Raw genomic sequence first — 17980 nt, 5'->3', positions numbered from 1 at the left:
CACAAACATTACAAAAATCATAGATTATAATCATAGCCTATACGTAAGCCTAGTTCGCAACTTGTCCAAATCGGAAACGGGTATTTTGGTATTTTAAAATTGCCTGATATATGAATAGCAGTCCTTATAAGATATCGGGAACACGGACATGTGCTTTTACAGAGAGAGCGTTGCTTAAAATTGTTAAACTTAACTTTTCTACTAACTAATTAAAATGGTAAGAGTGTTGCGTTACAGAAATGTGTTTTTGCCTGTTCTTGCCCACAGCACTTTTACCAACATAGCAAAGATATCACCTAAGATAATAAATGCCATGAACTACAGCTTACTTTAAACTGATTAATTCAGAAACACATGCATCATTCCTATAAGATTTGAAATATACGTGGTAAATTATACCTGATTATTTTATTCAAAATGTGACCTTTTAAGATGTAATCAAAGTTTTATTGATATGAACATCGCCTAGAAGGTTGTAAAACACTTGAGCGCCTCAGGAAAAGTAAATATATGTTCCCACCTATCCCGAAACCAATTAACATGCCGTAAAGTAAAGTGCTTTGCGCCATTTAAGTTTTATCATCACAAACAGTTACCGAATATTATGGTTATGGAACGTTTGCTTTTCATCACAAATTATTTGAATCTAGTTACCGTGGGAGTATTTTGTTTCATTGTAAGGTAAAAAAACCTGAAAGTAATATGCAATTTACATTTTTTCACCACTTAAAGCCGCCCTAAACCGGACGAAGAAGTATAACAAAGCTAGAAAACGTTCAAAATACCTTGTACAAATGATAATATTACATCATTGATTAAACATATATCCCCATTAGATTTACAATTCGTGATATTTTACCTGTGTATGTTTACTATGTTAAACTATTAATAATATGTATCCATGTACTATTATCATCACGTAATTGTCTCACGCAAAAGCGTTTATTTTTGAATATATCTAACCTAAGCTACTTTTGTCTAAAGTAAGGACTACATGTATTAGTCCACCGCAGATCAGTAACCGTTCCATAGTAAGCAACTTACGTTTTAACGAATGTGGACGTGTGTAATAACATTTTAGGGAAATATATATATATATATATATATATATATTATTGCTCCCATACTTTTAGACTAAATGCCCTATATCTTAAAACCTTAACGATGTATCAACTTGAAACTTGTTAAGTAGATATATCTTTTAAAGCGGATGTGCAGTGCAAACGAATCATAACGTTTGCTCCTATTCTTTTAGAGTTATTGCCCGTAATGATGTTTGTACTTCAATGTTGTTCGGAGCATACCTTTAAAAGTAAAAGAGGTATTAACTTGAAAGTTAATACGTAGATAGATCGCAATGACGCAATGTAAAGTGCATGAGAACTAAAACACGTCACTCCATATTTGTACAGTTATTGCCCTTTGAATATTTCTGTGCTGAAATGCTGTCGCAAGCATATCTTGAAAACTATAAGAGGTATGACCTATTTATGTTAATCTCATTAAGGGTATGTGAATATTACGACAGCCATAAATCATTATTTTAGAGACAATATTTTATAGTTATTGCCCTTGAGTCTTAATACTTTCATATTATATGGAGTATATAATAAGTAGGTTGATCTCAGTAAAGAGCAGCGCAGTGCATAAAACCATTAATACTTATTTAATAAATAAACATTTATTTCCCCTGTGAATAATGCAATTTTTTGTGGTACATGGCATATGTTGACAATAATATGAGGTATCAAGATGAAACTTCACAAAACGCACAAAAGCACAAAGGTGTACCTTGCATACTTTAATTTCTTTTACTTTGAAATCCATTTTAAGTTTTTACCGAAAGGTTGAGGTTAATAATATATAGGGCTTCGGCGGTCGCGTTAGCTTGCCAACACCCAAACAGTGAATTCAGTACGTAGTACAGAATTTGAATAAGTATTTTATTTGTAAAATTTGTTTTAGAAAAGTCAGATTTTGCTGTTTGTGTTGAAAGCCAATGCTTAAAGTGTACAATGAATAACTTACATGAGTTTCGAACATATTTGATCCATGTTCATTGCTGTGTTCGCTTTTGGAGAAGTCAACGTTATATATCCGCACATGTGTTTACAGTATACATGTGTGCCTTAGTAAATGATTGATATAACGTGAATAACAAACCGGGGACGACTTGTTTGCATATTATTTAGTGTATGACGTGCCGACCGATGGTATGCATTTTATTTGAGGTAAAAAGGTAACCATCGTCATGGCCATTTAGAGAAATGACTTTGTAAAATGAAATACGTGAGTCAAAGTAATTGACAAATCAAATACCAAATATCTAAATAAGACTTATTGAAGCGAATACGGCGACAGCTAATAATGTTATCTTTGTAAATCAAATATGAAAGGATATTCCCACGTTTCTGTTTGTGTTTCGTTTTGAATTAAAAAAAAAAACGAAACGAGAAAATCAAGACATAGATGTAATTTATTTTTCGTTTCAATATTAATAGCACGAAAATCAATGTTTGACAATTGAAATGAAGTTTGTATTCCCGTTTACCGTGTATGCGTTGATAAACGGTGAACGAAACAAGAATGCCGCTACGGTTTAGGGAAATAACTTTTGCGTGGCTGACTCCTTTCTTAGAAAATACCACTGAAAATATGTCAGCTGGGTATCGTTAGAGTAAAGTAATTGACTTCCTTAACTATCGTGTGGAAACGTATGTTCGTAGGGGAAGGGCGGTACATAAATGTTCAATCATTTTTTTATTGAACTTGAAAGATCTAAACGAACTCACGCTTTCATTCCCGAGCTTATGTTTAAACAAGGTTGCTTCAAATGTCGTATTATGGCGTCAACATTGTACAAACTTTCAACGATTATTAAGTTGAGTTGAAGGGACTTGTTCACAGGTTAGCAAAATGACAATAAAAAAGTCATACGCTCAAAGAAGAATCTTTTTCAAACAGGTATAAATAAATGTTTTAATATTTTATTGTTTATTCTTATTCATTTATAGAAATCGTAAAAAATAGCGGTTGTAACGCTTTCTCTTAATAAATTAGCAAACATGCGTATTAGCTACATAAAACGTACACTATCCTCCAGACGTCAATGCCTGCGTGCTGTAGTGGTAGCGTGCTAGTGTTAGAACCCAATTCAAGTATATTTTTAATTTTATGCTTTTTCGTTATTGCAATAATTATTTGAAACTATTTAATGAAAGTTTTTTTAATGTATACAATCTGTTGACAAGTCTCTTAATTGCCACAAACAATACCAGTATAAAACGTGCTGCACGGAAATAAGCGACCACCAGAAGGTTAAGTGTGTCTATGTTTGCACATACATACATGCAAACAAACATATATTCTATAGTTTGATAATACAAACGAATTAGATGTGTAGAGTAACCCGCAAATTACCCACACAAGTTCAAGATTTTTTGCCAACAATAATAAAAAACTGTTAAAACAACAATCGCCCAAATTTCTGCCAATAGTTTTCTCGATTCGACCTTTAAAATGTTGCCTTCCCAGCAGCTAATTAAATTAAGGAGGTTCCGATTGCCCCCCGCACCCACGCACACACACACGCACATGCGCACACACACACACACACACATACACCCGCACACGTGTTCCCTAGAAAAATCAGCGAATTAGTGGTCTCTTTGATCTGATTTTGAGAATTTACTAATATAGTGGTGATCATTCATTGGACCCTCAGATATCAAAGCGGAATGTGTTTGCTAATTTTTTTCAACATTCGAGTTACTAAGGCTTTGAAGAGTCGAGTATTTTACATTCACTTCTTTCAAAAATCTTTAGTTAACCTATGACATTCACGGTTAATTGCATCCGTAAAGAATAAATTGTTATTTATTGCAATTATTATCAGTCGTTTTAATTTAAATGAGCACTTTTATTCACTATTGCTTTGAAGTGTTATAATTCAAATGCTCAAGATAAAATATCTCTCCACTTTCATCGTCCGTGTTTCACCTTTTCCTTCTTTTTTCTGCAAGAAAATCTGAAAATTAACATTGCTTTCCCAGTCGACACTCTGACTACAAACTGATGGCTTTTATATAGCGTTTTGAAACTGGCGATTACGATTGCTGATTTTAAAGATGGCAACACATGTTAAAATGCTAATGACGTTAATATATTAATTTAACATAAACTGGGTTTTGCGACATTATTTGCTGTCAGAAATGAACAATTTTGATAATTGCATCACGGTAAATGAGCGTATTCTCGCTGATTGTGGGCATTTTGCGTAAACATAAACATCATTTAGGCAATTTTGCAAGGAAATAATCACACAGCTATGATTTTACTGTCAAGCTATATTAAGATTTTGTTATTTCATTTAATGTGTTAGAATTATCAATTGGTCACTATATTTATATTAATTATATGTGGCCTCAGGAGTGGTAAATTCATGTTTAATGTATCGTCCATGACTAGAATACTAAGATATTCAGAAATAAAGACTCATCGCAAGGTGAGACCTCAGGTACTGTCGTCAGTCAATCGTGGATTACAGTTTACCGAATCCTTATGTCCAAGACTAAATTTTAACGTAAATAAACAGCATTTTCCATGCTGTATGTTGGTACGAAAAGGCCATAAAAGGCGTACTATCCTGCCGACATCCCTATACTTAATTTTCCTTTGGCCTTTGCAGAACTAGAATGTATTCATTCGGCCCTTATGTCGATACATTTCTTAAACGTTTCATTAATTGTTGATAAAGGATAATATCAGTCAAACCTTGGTAAGACAGCTACACCATGCGACAAAAACACTTGCGTTACGCACCTATACTAACAACACAACTAACACTGCGAACGTAATTTTGTTCTTTAATGGCATTCATTATTTAACTCTTTCAGTGCTGGAACCAAATTTCGAAGGCCTTTGCAAACAGTTTGGATCCAGATGAGACGCCACAGAGCGTGGCGTCTCATCAGGATCCAAACTGTTTGCTATTCTACAGTATTCTTTGAATAAAATCGAAGAAAATGCTAAATTTAGAAATTCAGCAGACGATATTTTAGCAGGCGACAAATTTCCCAGCATGCAAAGGGTTAAATAGCAAACTACTGTCCCCATGGAAGCCCAGTCCTAGAGAAAAATGTTTTAAAAAGACTTCTACTGTTATAGTGGTCATACTTATGCGACCCGACTTGGACAATTATAATTAAGTCTCATAATACTACTTTTTTGTAAAGGAAGGCATTCGCATCTGTGACCTTTACTATGGCCAGGGCGAATCGGCTAGTAATCGGCCGTGAGGCAGTCACATCCATGGAAAGAAGTCACAGGCTAGGTTATTTATCTAACACAGATACATAATCTGTAATCGGTTACTGCAATCATATTAGTAATTATGAAAACAGCTGTTTGAATGATTATGATTGACCTCCTAACAGCTGATTTGACAACAAATCGATCGAGGGCAAAATGTTTGCAGCCTGTTAGGCGTTGTGGATATCATTGAATAATTATAACATCTTAAACATGCAGCGTTTGAACATAATCCCCAAATATTTACAACGTTTATTTTAAAGATTACAAATTGCGACGAAGGCAATCCCAAACAGTCAAACAAGCTTTACCAGAAATTATTTCATTTATGAAACAGGTTTAATGTAACAGATATATATAGGAGGAAATGTTCAACCTATATTTTACGTCATAGAACACCTTAATTAAATAAACGCGCCGGGCTTTTTGTGTTTTTAGCCGATTTTTAAAAAAGATAATTAAAAAAAAAATTGTCATAAAATATCTATAACAATTCAATTTTTGAACGGACTTAATTCAGTGCATTCACGTAAAAAATAAAAGACTTTATTATACATTTAACTTCAGAAGAAGTATAACAATTTATTAAAAATCAAATGATATAAAACTCCGAACTGATTTAAAGAAAATATATGTAACGCCTACTTATCAATTATTGATACAATGATGCGAATCTTTCAATGCAACTTTATCATGAAAATTATTCCAACACATGCTTGTTAATTCAAATGTTATCTACAAAATGACACAGTGTGTGATGTTTGCAAATCCTTCATATTAAATGTTCATCATTTGTTTTGAGAATGCCTAAATGTTCAAGAATAATGGAATAAATTAGAATATATTTTACTACTTATTAAAAGTGTTTGGGTTTCGCTGAACATAAGCCTTTTCAGATGTACTCAATTCATTATGATTCAACCAATATCATTTATATTTAAACTACAATTTTTATCAATTATCTAAATATAAGAGTCAAAATTTACTCCGAAATAGCCCCCAACATATATGTATAAGTATGGACACATAGGACCGTTTTGACACAACAATACTAACTTGAACAGGAACTGTTCTATTTCGGCCGGTTTAGCCAACACTCATAATGCAGTGTTAATTGCATATTTCTACTGCTTTAATATAGTAGGACACGTGCTTTGTTCCAAAGAGTCCTTAAAGCAGTGCACACTATATCCACAAAAGAATAGGAGTGTTCTGTCACTTTAAAATCACACAAATTCTTTGTATAAATTTAACAAATCATGCACGAAGATCCAATTTAAATTGACTGAACCGATGCTTATAGATACACACATTTCCCTTCACAAGACTCGGTAAATATAGATTTTACATGATGCACCCATTCGTCCCAAATACAATAAGTATGCAATTTTAATATCTTCTGGTAACGAACAAAAGTGAACATTTTTCTAAATTAAAACACATGTAACTAGTTCAACAACATCACAAATTCAATTAATTATTGAATTTACAAAATACGTATTAATAACATTCAAATCCAAATATTTCGATTTCAAATTATGATGAATCATATCTTACATCAAACAAATGTTTCCTACTCACTATTTTATTTTATTCTGTTGTGTCTTATGTGTATGATTCCTTTCGAAACAAGAAACTGAGGCTGTATGATTTGAAGACCCACGTCCTAAAGATGAGCTTTGCCAACTCTGAATGCATCCGTGCACACAAGACGTGCCTGGCTGAAGTTGCTGTGTCATAACCAGTTTCGCAATAAGTTTATAAAATTATTAAACGGTTTTAACATGGCTGTCTGGTGATGTACTCTTGATAGTGTCATGGCGTGTTTGACGAAGGTGACTATTATGAAACAAATCATTGAATTCACTCTAGCTGTTAGCTTCGGCATAACATCAGACGCAAGTAATTTTCAAAATTTAAGTATCGCTTTCTAAATCGCATGTTTGAATTTAACCCATTTATGCCTAGTGGACTCTCCCATCCTTCTAAATTGGATCAATTTATTTCCAAAATTAGGGATGTCTAGTATATTTATTTCTATATTTAGAATATTTCTTACATAAATTCATTTAAGAAAACAGCGCATTTTGCGGCGTCTCATCTGGGTCTACGCTGTTTGTCAATGCCTTTTTTCTAGACGCTAGGCATATTGAGAAAATGTGTTAACGCAAATTGTTGAGATGTGCGAGCAAAGTTTAGCATCTTATGGATGTTATAGAGATAACTTAGTCCCAAGTTTCACCAACAGGCCTCTGTTTAGACTTAAAAGTATAGCAAATATATATGATGGGAATGGTATCATAAAGCCATTTAATATAAGATAAAATTATTTGCAATCATGCATTAAATTAGTCGCAATATCTGATTCCTATTTCCCTATGAATGCAATTTCTTAATAGAAATTTGCTTAAAATCATGTGTATATGAATCTCATATAAACATACTCGAATACACAATAGATTATTTAATGAAATGCTCTGAACAAATCAATCCGCAAGCAAGTTTTAATTCACGAATTATGTAGTCATAAAGAAAGCGCCTTTCAACCGCAAATTAGTGCTTATGCGGTATTACACTTGGGGCGCACTCTAGTGGGTATGCAGTTTTACCTTCGGAACGCACTTAATTGTTCAAGCGGTGTTACCGTCGGAGCGCTCTTAAGTATGCATGCGGTGTTACTCTCTGAGTGAACTCAAGTGTTTATGCGGTGTAACCCTCTAAGCGCACTTTAGTATTTTATGCGGTATGACCCTCTAAGCGCACTAAAGTGTTTAAGCGGTGTAAACTTAAGAGTGCACGTATGTGATTATTCTGTGTTACCCTCGGAGCGCACGTTAGTGTTTATGCGGTGTAATTCTTCGAGTGCACTCTAGTGTTTATGGGTAGTTACTCTCGAAGCGCACTTTATGAGGTGTTACCTTAGAGTGCACTTTATTGGGCGTTACCTTAGTATCGCACTTTAATGTTTATGCCGTGTTAACCTCTGAATGCACTTTAGTGTTAATTGTGTGTTACTATCGGAATGCACCCAAGTGCTTATGCGGTGTTACTCTCCGTTTATGTGTAGCTACCATCGGAGCGCACTTTAGTGTTAAGACGATATTACTGAAGCACACTTTAGTTTTTATGAGATGATAACCTCGGAGCGCACTTAATTGTTTATTCAGTGTTAACCACGGAGCGCACCTTAATGTGTATGCGGTGTTACCCTCAGAGCCTACTCAAGTTTGTTAACCTGTGAGCGCACTTAAGTGTTTATTCGGTGTTACCCTTGGAGCGCTCTTGAGTTAAAACAACGCGTTAGTGTATTTTACTATCATCATGCCACTGTACCAGTATAATAGCCTCGTATATCTTATGTTTCGCGATAATTTCGATTAGTGCAACCTTGTCGTTGATACAATGATGATGAAAGGACTAAATGAAATAAATAGCTGCCAACTGTCGGTCTATATTGCATGAATATGTAAAACGTTAGAAGCAAGTTTGCCTTAAGAAATTAAAACGCTAATGTTTAGACATCCCACGAAGATCGACATTTGACCGTATTAATTACTGACAAACTTTTATTTCCCAGTTGTAAAGTTCAATCGAATCGGCGAAAACGGTTTGAAAAACTATGGATTATACATTTTAAATTTCTTCTCGAATCGCATGTATCAATTTTGTATTACGTTTGAATTCATCGCATAATAAACAGTTATACAAACTAACATAATTATGCAACCCACTTTACATCTAAATATAATTCAATTATTATATATAAATACTACATCCGCTTTACTTTATAGTTACGACATCGTATTATAACAATATTCATTAGCCTACGGATGAAATGCACTATTAACGGGATAAATTTTCGTATACGGTTTTATTTAAACCTGAATCACCCAATTGTAAAGCGTAACAATGTGTTCCCAAAGGTCACGAGTGCGAATATATGTTAAGTAGCATATTCTACGCTTTATTTTGTAAAAAACATCATTATCACCATCATGATCATCATCATCATCATCATCATCATCATCATCATCATCATCATCATCATCATCATCATCATCATCATCATCTTCTTCTTCTTCTTCTTCCTCTTCTTCTTCTTCTTCTTCTTCTTCTTCTTCTTCTTCTTCTTATTTGTCTTCATCATCATCATCATCATCATCATCATCATCATCATCATCATCATCATCATCATTCATTTTACCGATCTGGCCGTTGGTTGAAAATAAGGGATGACGATACAGAAATCCTTTAACAGTTAAATCTGTTGTGGGCAGCGGATGTTAATTCATCCATGTGGAGTGATGCCCACTCTTTCACAATGTCCATCCAGCTTTTCTTCTCACGGCCTCAACGGCGACCTCCCTCTAGCTTGCCCTGAAGAACCGTCCTGCACAGAGTGTCGTTCCGGGTCACTTGTGTTCAACGGCCTGTATCTTGCGTTCTGTGCACGCATGAAGCGTCCATGTCTTTCTGATATACAATAGGATGTAAACTACGAAGGACTTGTCTACGAGTCTGTACTTGGTGTGGAAGCTGATAAAGCTTCTTGTCCACAATCTGGTCAGCCTGGCCATGTCATTTATTTAACGGACCTCAGCGTTACTGGACAATGCTTGGACAGGTTTGCTCCCAAATACTTAAAGCAGGTTACTTCTAGCTTTTCGCCATTCATGGTGAGGTCTGCACTGCTGTTGGCTGTTCACCATTATTTTCGACTTTTCTGTGCTGACCTCCATCCTGTACTGCTTTTTCATAGAGTCTGCTGATGAGATCTTGAAGTTCGCTGCTGATGCCACTCATGGGGCCAATGCTATCAGCGAATCAAAAGTTGGAGATGTGTCTTCCACAGATGGAGATAAAGGTGTGGTTGTCTTGTAGAGTCACCGGCATTATCTTTTCAATGAATGGTTCAACAGGACGGGGGAGAGCAGACATCTCTGACGGACGCCCACTGATGTCTTGAAGAAGCCAGCCTTTTTTCTATTGAGAAGTACTGCTTTTCTTTTCCGACGAGTTCTTGACTGACTTGTACCAGCCCTTCGTATATATTGAATCCTCTCATAACATGCAACAGTCCATCATGCCAAAAGCTTTCTTAAAGAAGATGAAGTTATTGAAAAGGTCACGTTGGTGTTGAAGAGGTTTCTTAATGATGACTCTTCAGTTGAAAAACTTTGCTCCGCCCAGCTCTAAATCCAGCCTGCTCTTCGGCCAGCAGTTCCCCGGCCTTACTTTTCAATCGATTGAGGTTGATGCGTAGCATGAATTTGCTGGGGTGAGTGATACGGCTGATGGTGCGGTAATGCTCCCACAGCTTTAGGTAAACCTATTTCGGTAGATGGGTGACCAGAGACTTGGTCCGCTCTTTTAGCCACTTCTTCTCCTCACAGATCTTTTGGCATAGTGCAGTCATTGCTGCAGTCATTGCCTCTCCTCCGTGCTAAATTAGCTCGAAATGGACGTTGCCAAATCCAGGAGATTTTCCTGCCTTAAGACTATACATTGCCTCCTCCACCTCTGCTTTAGTATGGACGGACTTTCGTCGTCCGCTTTTGGTCTGGCATCATTCTGAGGATGACTGGGGTCTGGTAGAAACGGGTAGTATAGATGTCGCTGCAGTATTCAGTCCACCTGTGAAGGATTGCGGAACTCTCAGGCAGGATATTTCAGTCAGCGTATGCTATAATACTTGCCTTGGGCTGACTGGTCTTTGTGAGGTCTTGAGCGTGCTGTAGGCTTTCTTCATGCTGCCTGTGGCCACCGCTATGTCGATGTTGATACATTGATCATCAATCCACTAAAGATGCGCTTGCTCTTTAATTGCATATTGATTGTGGTGAGCACTAAGTCATGGTCACTGCCGATCTCGACACCAGGAAACGTTATAGTGTTTACCTTGTTGATGCTGGGCGTGAATCGTTGCGGCGCAATTATGAAATCGATCTGGCTGTGTACCTGCCCATTTGGAGCAAGCCAGGTCAATTTTCTGGACGGCCTGTGTGGTTGCAGGGTACGATGGTGGCTTTTGGCAAACTCAAGAAATCACAACCCTTTTCCGTGCGTCTCTATTAAGCCAAATCTACCTTCTGTCCCTGACCAGCCTTGGTAAGCGTCTGGTCCAACCTTGGCGTTCCAGTCGATTTTCACAATGAGGATGTCTTTCTTAGGGACCTTGACTATGATACGTAAATCTAAGATTCAGAAAAACAAACACTTGTATTTACTTAGTCTGTGTAAGTGGTTCAGTTGTGCAGTAAGACAGCAAGTTGTGTATTTAAATAATATCGACAACTTGTTACGAAATAAGTAATGTTAAACATGCTCGTTGTAACCAAACACATTTTTCTACTGCTACAAGACGTTTATTGAAAGATACGTAAGGTTATAATATACAAATTAAAACTCATATTTCACCAATTTGTTGTAATAATATAACTATTGTGGTAAGCCTACATTCAGTGACATGTGAATTTGAGAAGAAAAAAACATTGCAATAAAATGAAACAAAAAGATAAGTTTTTTTGACTATTTTTAAAAGATTACACATGCCCGGCGATGTTCAGTGTAATGCATTAACAGTTCACGGTTTGCAGCAATAAAACGCAAATCTCCCTCATTTATCGTGATTATATGACTACTTTGGCTAGCGATTCAGCGACACGTGGACCTAAGAAGGGTACTACGTCGCAAAAAAACGGAGAGAAAACATACTCGTTTTACATAATTTCAATTAATCTGCATTTACCTCTTAAACGCTTATAAATATACTAATCGTGTTCTACATTTGGCTACTGTACGTTGTATAGACCGATGATTGCATTAAACAGAAGATCGTTCAAGCTTTGCAAATTCTGATTTTTTTGCCTATGATTGGTTTCACCTTCAATATTAAATGCAGTCTTGCATAGCGGCATACCACATACTACAGCTTGAAAAAGTTGTTAAATAGACCTTGCTTGTTTCATAACAACTTAAGAGTTGTGTAACAAAATCAAGAACAGTATAAAGTATAGCCCTTCACTTAATAATCTAAACATATCACTTTTTGGTTAGCCTTCTTTAGCGACAAGCTATTTCACGTGGTCTTAGATGTGATAAACATCACAATAAAAATAAAACATGCTTTGTGTCACCAGAGTAATGATCGAATCCCGCATATATATATAGTTTTTAGCAATAAAAGTTAATGTCTTTCACCACTAAAACGAAATGAATCGTAAATTTTGACAACCCTGAGAACATAAAGATTTAATCATAAAAAGTTCTAGTTTTGCAACACGCAGCTCGTTTCAGTCGTTTCGCTATATCTAGTTTGTCCTTTAAAAACAAATGAACTTTCAACGTGATTTTGTGTACTTTGTATTACTGATAAACCGGTGTTTCTCTTTTTTTAGACTGCTTCTTCTGTAACTTTAAAACAGCTCATGATTAAAAATAAAAAAATAAAAAACACAAGGTTTTATTTATTGAAACGCAAAATAACGTTCATGCATTTAACCGTATTAACGTAACGAACAATATAAACGTTCGTTAATAACAAACTAGAAGTTAAGTTTCAGAACAAATGGAACCTTAACATCGACGAAATAATCGTGTATACAAGTGCAAATACTGTTTGTACAGTCGATACGTATTTTGTATAAACTCGAAGTCAATGCTTATAATGCATACTATTAAGGTCGGATTTTAGGTCAGATTTTAATAACATTTGATTAGTTTATTAATTGATTTACTGTCCAAAACTAATCAATTTATCAATGGTGTGGAATAATTGCTAATAATAAAGCCAGGTAGCTTGAGGAAAGTTATACGTTCACATTGGTTTTATTTTGTTTTCAACTCAATGTATTGTATGGAGCTACTTTAAACTCGGGCCATACGCTACACTTTTCTTTATGTTTCAAACCATAGAAGTTCTTCTGTTTGCTATTGTACTTTAATATTATCCATCCATCTTGATACAGGTTGCGATTTATCAGCAAACCATAAATGATGTGAAAAGAGCCTACCGGTCTACCAAACACCTGAGCTCCCAGTAATTGAGACATAAAATATTTTTTCCTCCCAAAACAGCTCGTATCAAAGACCAATCAGCTAAATCTAAGTGGTTTATGCTAATAAAACTGTATTTAAAATATCTGATACTCGCGTCGTAACTAATGTAAAGTATTTTGTTAATGCAAGTCATGGTATCGAGTGATGACAGAATATCCAACAAAGCCATGACTGGTTTTCTGCTATAATAAATTAAACATTTATGAGGGGTATACCATATTAATTGCATGATAAATCACCATTTTGGAAAATGTAATTCAATACACGTACTAAATGTTACTTACACACTTGTTACTGGTATAAACAAATTTAAGCATAACATACCAAGAAGGAGATGGATCGTGTTAAGGCAATTTTAATATCTTAAAACAATTTGTCATTGAACAAGCGGCTCTACAAGATATTTTGTCTCGTTTTAAATGTTTAAATTGTGCACACAGAAAGAAATTTAGTAATAAATATAATTAGATTTTGTCACAGATACATAACACGAAACATTGTGATTATTGTGATATATTGGCTACCGGCCCCTGCCATTTAATACAATAGTTGTATACGCATGCAATGTTTGTTTGCATTAAACTGTTTAATATAATCATAGAAGATCGTAATAGATTAACGAGCACGAAAGCAATTATCACACACACTTTACACTGAGTAGCTAATACCATTGTCTTTTGTGCCGTGAAACTGAATTGAACCCTATATTATGACTTAAAAGTCACTTATTCAATTCCAACGTATGTAAAGTTAGCAGATCTAGCCTATTTATTAAGTTTCTTATATAGGTTGAAACATAGAGGCTGTTTACCATATTCGGCCTATAAAAGCAACACACTAAGCATATTTTTAGTATTACGCAAGTTTATCAAATAGGGTGAAATATGTATGCCTTTTAGCAAAGCACTTTTAATATCATATTATTAAGCATATTAAGCCTAAATAGCAAACTAATAAACCAATTAAATGAACAGCCAAATTATAACATTAACCATATTCAGCAGCCTGTTTTACACGCACACGCGCGCACGCACACACGCGCACACACACACATGATTTGTACCAGTCTTAATGAAATTAACTTAAACATGTGAATCAAATGGACAGCAATGACCATTATGATTTATGATAACCTTATCACACGCGCACACACACACATGATTTGCATCAGTGTTAATGAAATTAACTTAAACTTGTGAATCAAATGGACAGCAAAGACCATTATAATTTATCATTACCTTATCTTAAGTCATTTGAACATGCACATTAGCATTCTGAACATGCACTAAACACAAATAAATTGGTAAATTGAGTCTCTAGGCCACGCAAAGGAACTAGCTAGCTGTCTGGGGGTCATTTGGGGTCACTAGGCTGTTTGTTTGAGTCATTAGAATTCAAATACCACTGGAAAAAAGCACACTCTGCGGGAATTTTACGGCTTCGACCAGGAAAAAGCCATACTATTTGAGTGTATTAAGAAGTCGCAATTGTACGACAAGGCACTAGCAACTTTGTCCTTTAGCCACTGTGCTACGACAAGGGATTCGCCAAACTGTCTGAAAGTTGTTGGGAGTCACTGGGCTACGATCAATCACTAGTCATACTGTATGTGAGTCTTTTGGAGCGAGACTTAGCTGCGACGAAACATTAGCCAGATTGTCTCCGAGACTTTTGGAGTGACTTGGCTGTGACGACACACAAGCCAGACTATCCAAGGGTCTTTGGGAGTCACTTGGCTGCTACGAAACATTAGCTAGACTTTCTGTGGGTCTTTGGGAGTCGGCTGCGACGAAACACTAGCCAAATTGTCTGCGACTCTTTTATGAGTCTTTTGTTGTCAGTAGGCGTCGCTAAAACTAGCAAGTTTGTATGTGAGTATTTAGTAAACGTCAGGCTATGTCCAATAAGTAGCAAGACTGTATGAATTTAGTATTCACTAGGCTAAGCTCAAGAACTAACAGACTGTCTGTAAGTCCTTGGTAAACAATAGGATAAGTCCAAGAACTAGCAAGACTGTCTAAGAGTCTTTAGTAATCACTAGACTAAGTCAAATGGCAAGACCATCTTTGAGTTTTTAGTAATAACTATGCTTTGTCCAATACCTAGCAATACTGTCTGTGAGCCTTTAGTACTCATTAGGCTAAGTCTACAAACTAGCAGACTGTCTGAGAGTCTTAAGTATTCACTATGCTAAGTTCAAGAACAATCTGACTGTGAGTCTTAAGTGATATCTAGACATAGTCCAAGAACCAGCAAGACCGTATGTGAGTCTTTAGTATTATCTAGGCTAAGTCCAAGTAGTAACAAGACTGTATGCGAGTCTTTAGTAATATCTAGTCTAGTCCAAAAATAAGCCAGATTGGCTGAGAGTCATTAGGATGCGAATGATGAAGGAAACACGCAGACTATCTGGCTACGACAAGGCGACCCCGTGCCACTGTGTGGAAGTCTTTGTAAGTCACATTCCAACAACATGGTTCTAGCCAGAAAATCGTGGAGTCATTTGGCTACAACCAGGGACTGTCTGTCTTTCGATTTTGGAAGTCACCAGGTTTCGACTAGGCACTAATAAGACTTTCTGAGAGTCTTTGGGAATCACACGGCTACGTACAAACTTCTAAGTTATAATTTAAAAGAGTACAAAATAAATATTATATACTTAAATTAAGAATATAAGAATCGGGACCTCAAATAGAGATATACGGTTTATATGTCACCGAGTTATTTTATAAAAACATTAACAACCAAAATACTTAATGGTAGTTGTTGGACAAACATAAATTGTGTCAATAAGTCATCTACGAAACACTAAAACAAATAATAATGAGGATTCCCATTAGTGTTCTGTACATGTCTATTGTACGTGCATGATTGAGTTTTCGATCAAATGTGTTTTTAAGTTTTAAAAAGATGTAAATCTCTTTTTTTTGGACTTTCCTTGTATAAGTTATTCTTAGCTGTTATTCTAGGTATCCATCCACGTGTCAACGGATCTATTTTACTTTCATTATTTTCTATGTTACTTTAATGACAACGTACATAGGGTTTCCTGGTATACGTTATTCTTCTGTGTTATTCTAGGCATCCATTCCATGACTGAGTTTCAACGCAATGTTTGTTTAAGGTATACAAGATGAGCAACTCTTTTCTAGGCTTTACTGGTATTAGTTATTCTTAGCTGTTATTCTAGGTATCCATTTCTTGACTGGGCTTTCGACTAAATGTGTTTAAAAGTTATACAATATGTAAAACTCATTTTTATGCTTGAAGTTTCGTAGTATGAGTTATTCTTAGCTGTTATTCTAGGTTAACATCCACGTTTTGTTTGTTTTATTTTACTTTCAATATTTTATATGAAGGTTTGATAAGATCGTATTGCATTATCAAGGTACTAACGGAACTAAAGTTGTTAGTTATTGAGTAACACATTGGACAAGTAAGTATTTTAATAAATAGCAAGACATATGAAAATTGAACGTTAAACTTTAAAAGGTATGTTGAAATTATTTAGTTTCAACGAGGTCTGTTTGCAGACAACGATAAGGCGAGCATTCAATTTTGATAATGTTCTCATAACGTTATTACATTCTTTGTACAATTATTTTTTTGTCAAAATTATATCCATATAAATTAATTCAATAAATTAAATCGTCTCGATGCAAACTCAATTTTCATTTAAATACATGTTCAACTCAAAACAACCATGATATTGCGTATTCATCTGAATGCTCCACAGGTTAAATGACAGGTGTGTTTTAATTAAAGAGAGATGTCCACAGATTGGTAAAATAACACTTTTTCTAAAAAGAGTGTATCTATTTAATTAAAACAACCGAAATAACCTTCTGGATTAAAAGCGATGTTAACCATGTTATTACGTGTGCAACGCTTTTTATCGTAAATTTAAAATTGCGTGTATCAATAGCATAGCGTTTTAGATTCATTATTTTTCATTTATTTTTCTTACACGCACTGCTCTGATTTAGAAAAATAGGTTCTTTCCGTTGAAAAATATACCACCAGTGGGATGGGCAGTTTCTTTATTGGCTTTTGTGAAACATTGTGAAAACCCTGAAATTCACATTGTGTGGCCAATCATCATGAAACTTGCTCAGAACAATTCTTCTGATATATTTGCTTTGTTGTAAAGTGGTTCTGGTTCGTTGAAAAGTTTCGCCTGCCCATACTGGTCCAGATTGACACAAATACCACTACTAATTATATCATTATGCATTTTTTAACAATAACTTTGTGTTATGTTCTTCAATATTAAATGTATTTCCGATAAACATATTTCTGTAATTCACATTTATTTCAATACTTTACTATATTATCCTGATTACTTTCTCTATATTATGAATCCAGAACCATGCTGATGTAAAAACTTGGATAGAACTTGAATAATATATATATACACGAACTATTGTCTACACAAATTGCATATTTATGTCGTCTTGAGCGAGTGAAATTATTCCAAACAAAAGGGGTGGCAATGTGAATTGCTTTAACTTAATGAAAGTAAGAATCTTAATTGTAGATATGTCTAAAACAAATGGCAAGTTTGAAATTAACGCTCTCGACCTTGAATAAATTTATTATAATTTCAAACAAA

General features: G+C 35.1%; 1 protein-coding gene across 1 annotated transcript in view; it reads right to left on the bottom strand.

Moving 5' to 3' along the window:
- LOC127858071 (acetylcholine receptor subunit beta-like) overlaps positions 1-17980 on the bottom strand; it is a 36950-nt gene that overhangs the window by 6628 nt on the left and 12342 nt on the right. The gene's annotated exons all lie outside the window — the stretch shown is intronic.

Source organism: Dreissena polymorpha, chromosome 14 (genome assembly GCF_020536995.1).
Source record: "Dreissena polymorpha isolate Duluth1 chromosome 14, UMN_Dpol_1.0, whole genome shotgun sequence".
Classification (NCBI taxonomy): domain Eukaryota; kingdom Metazoa; phylum Mollusca; class Bivalvia; order Myida; family Dreissenidae; genus Dreissena; species Dreissena polymorpha.
The sequence above is the reverse complement of the archived record's forward strand: the minus strand, read 5'-3'. Positions and strand labels throughout refer to the sequence as shown.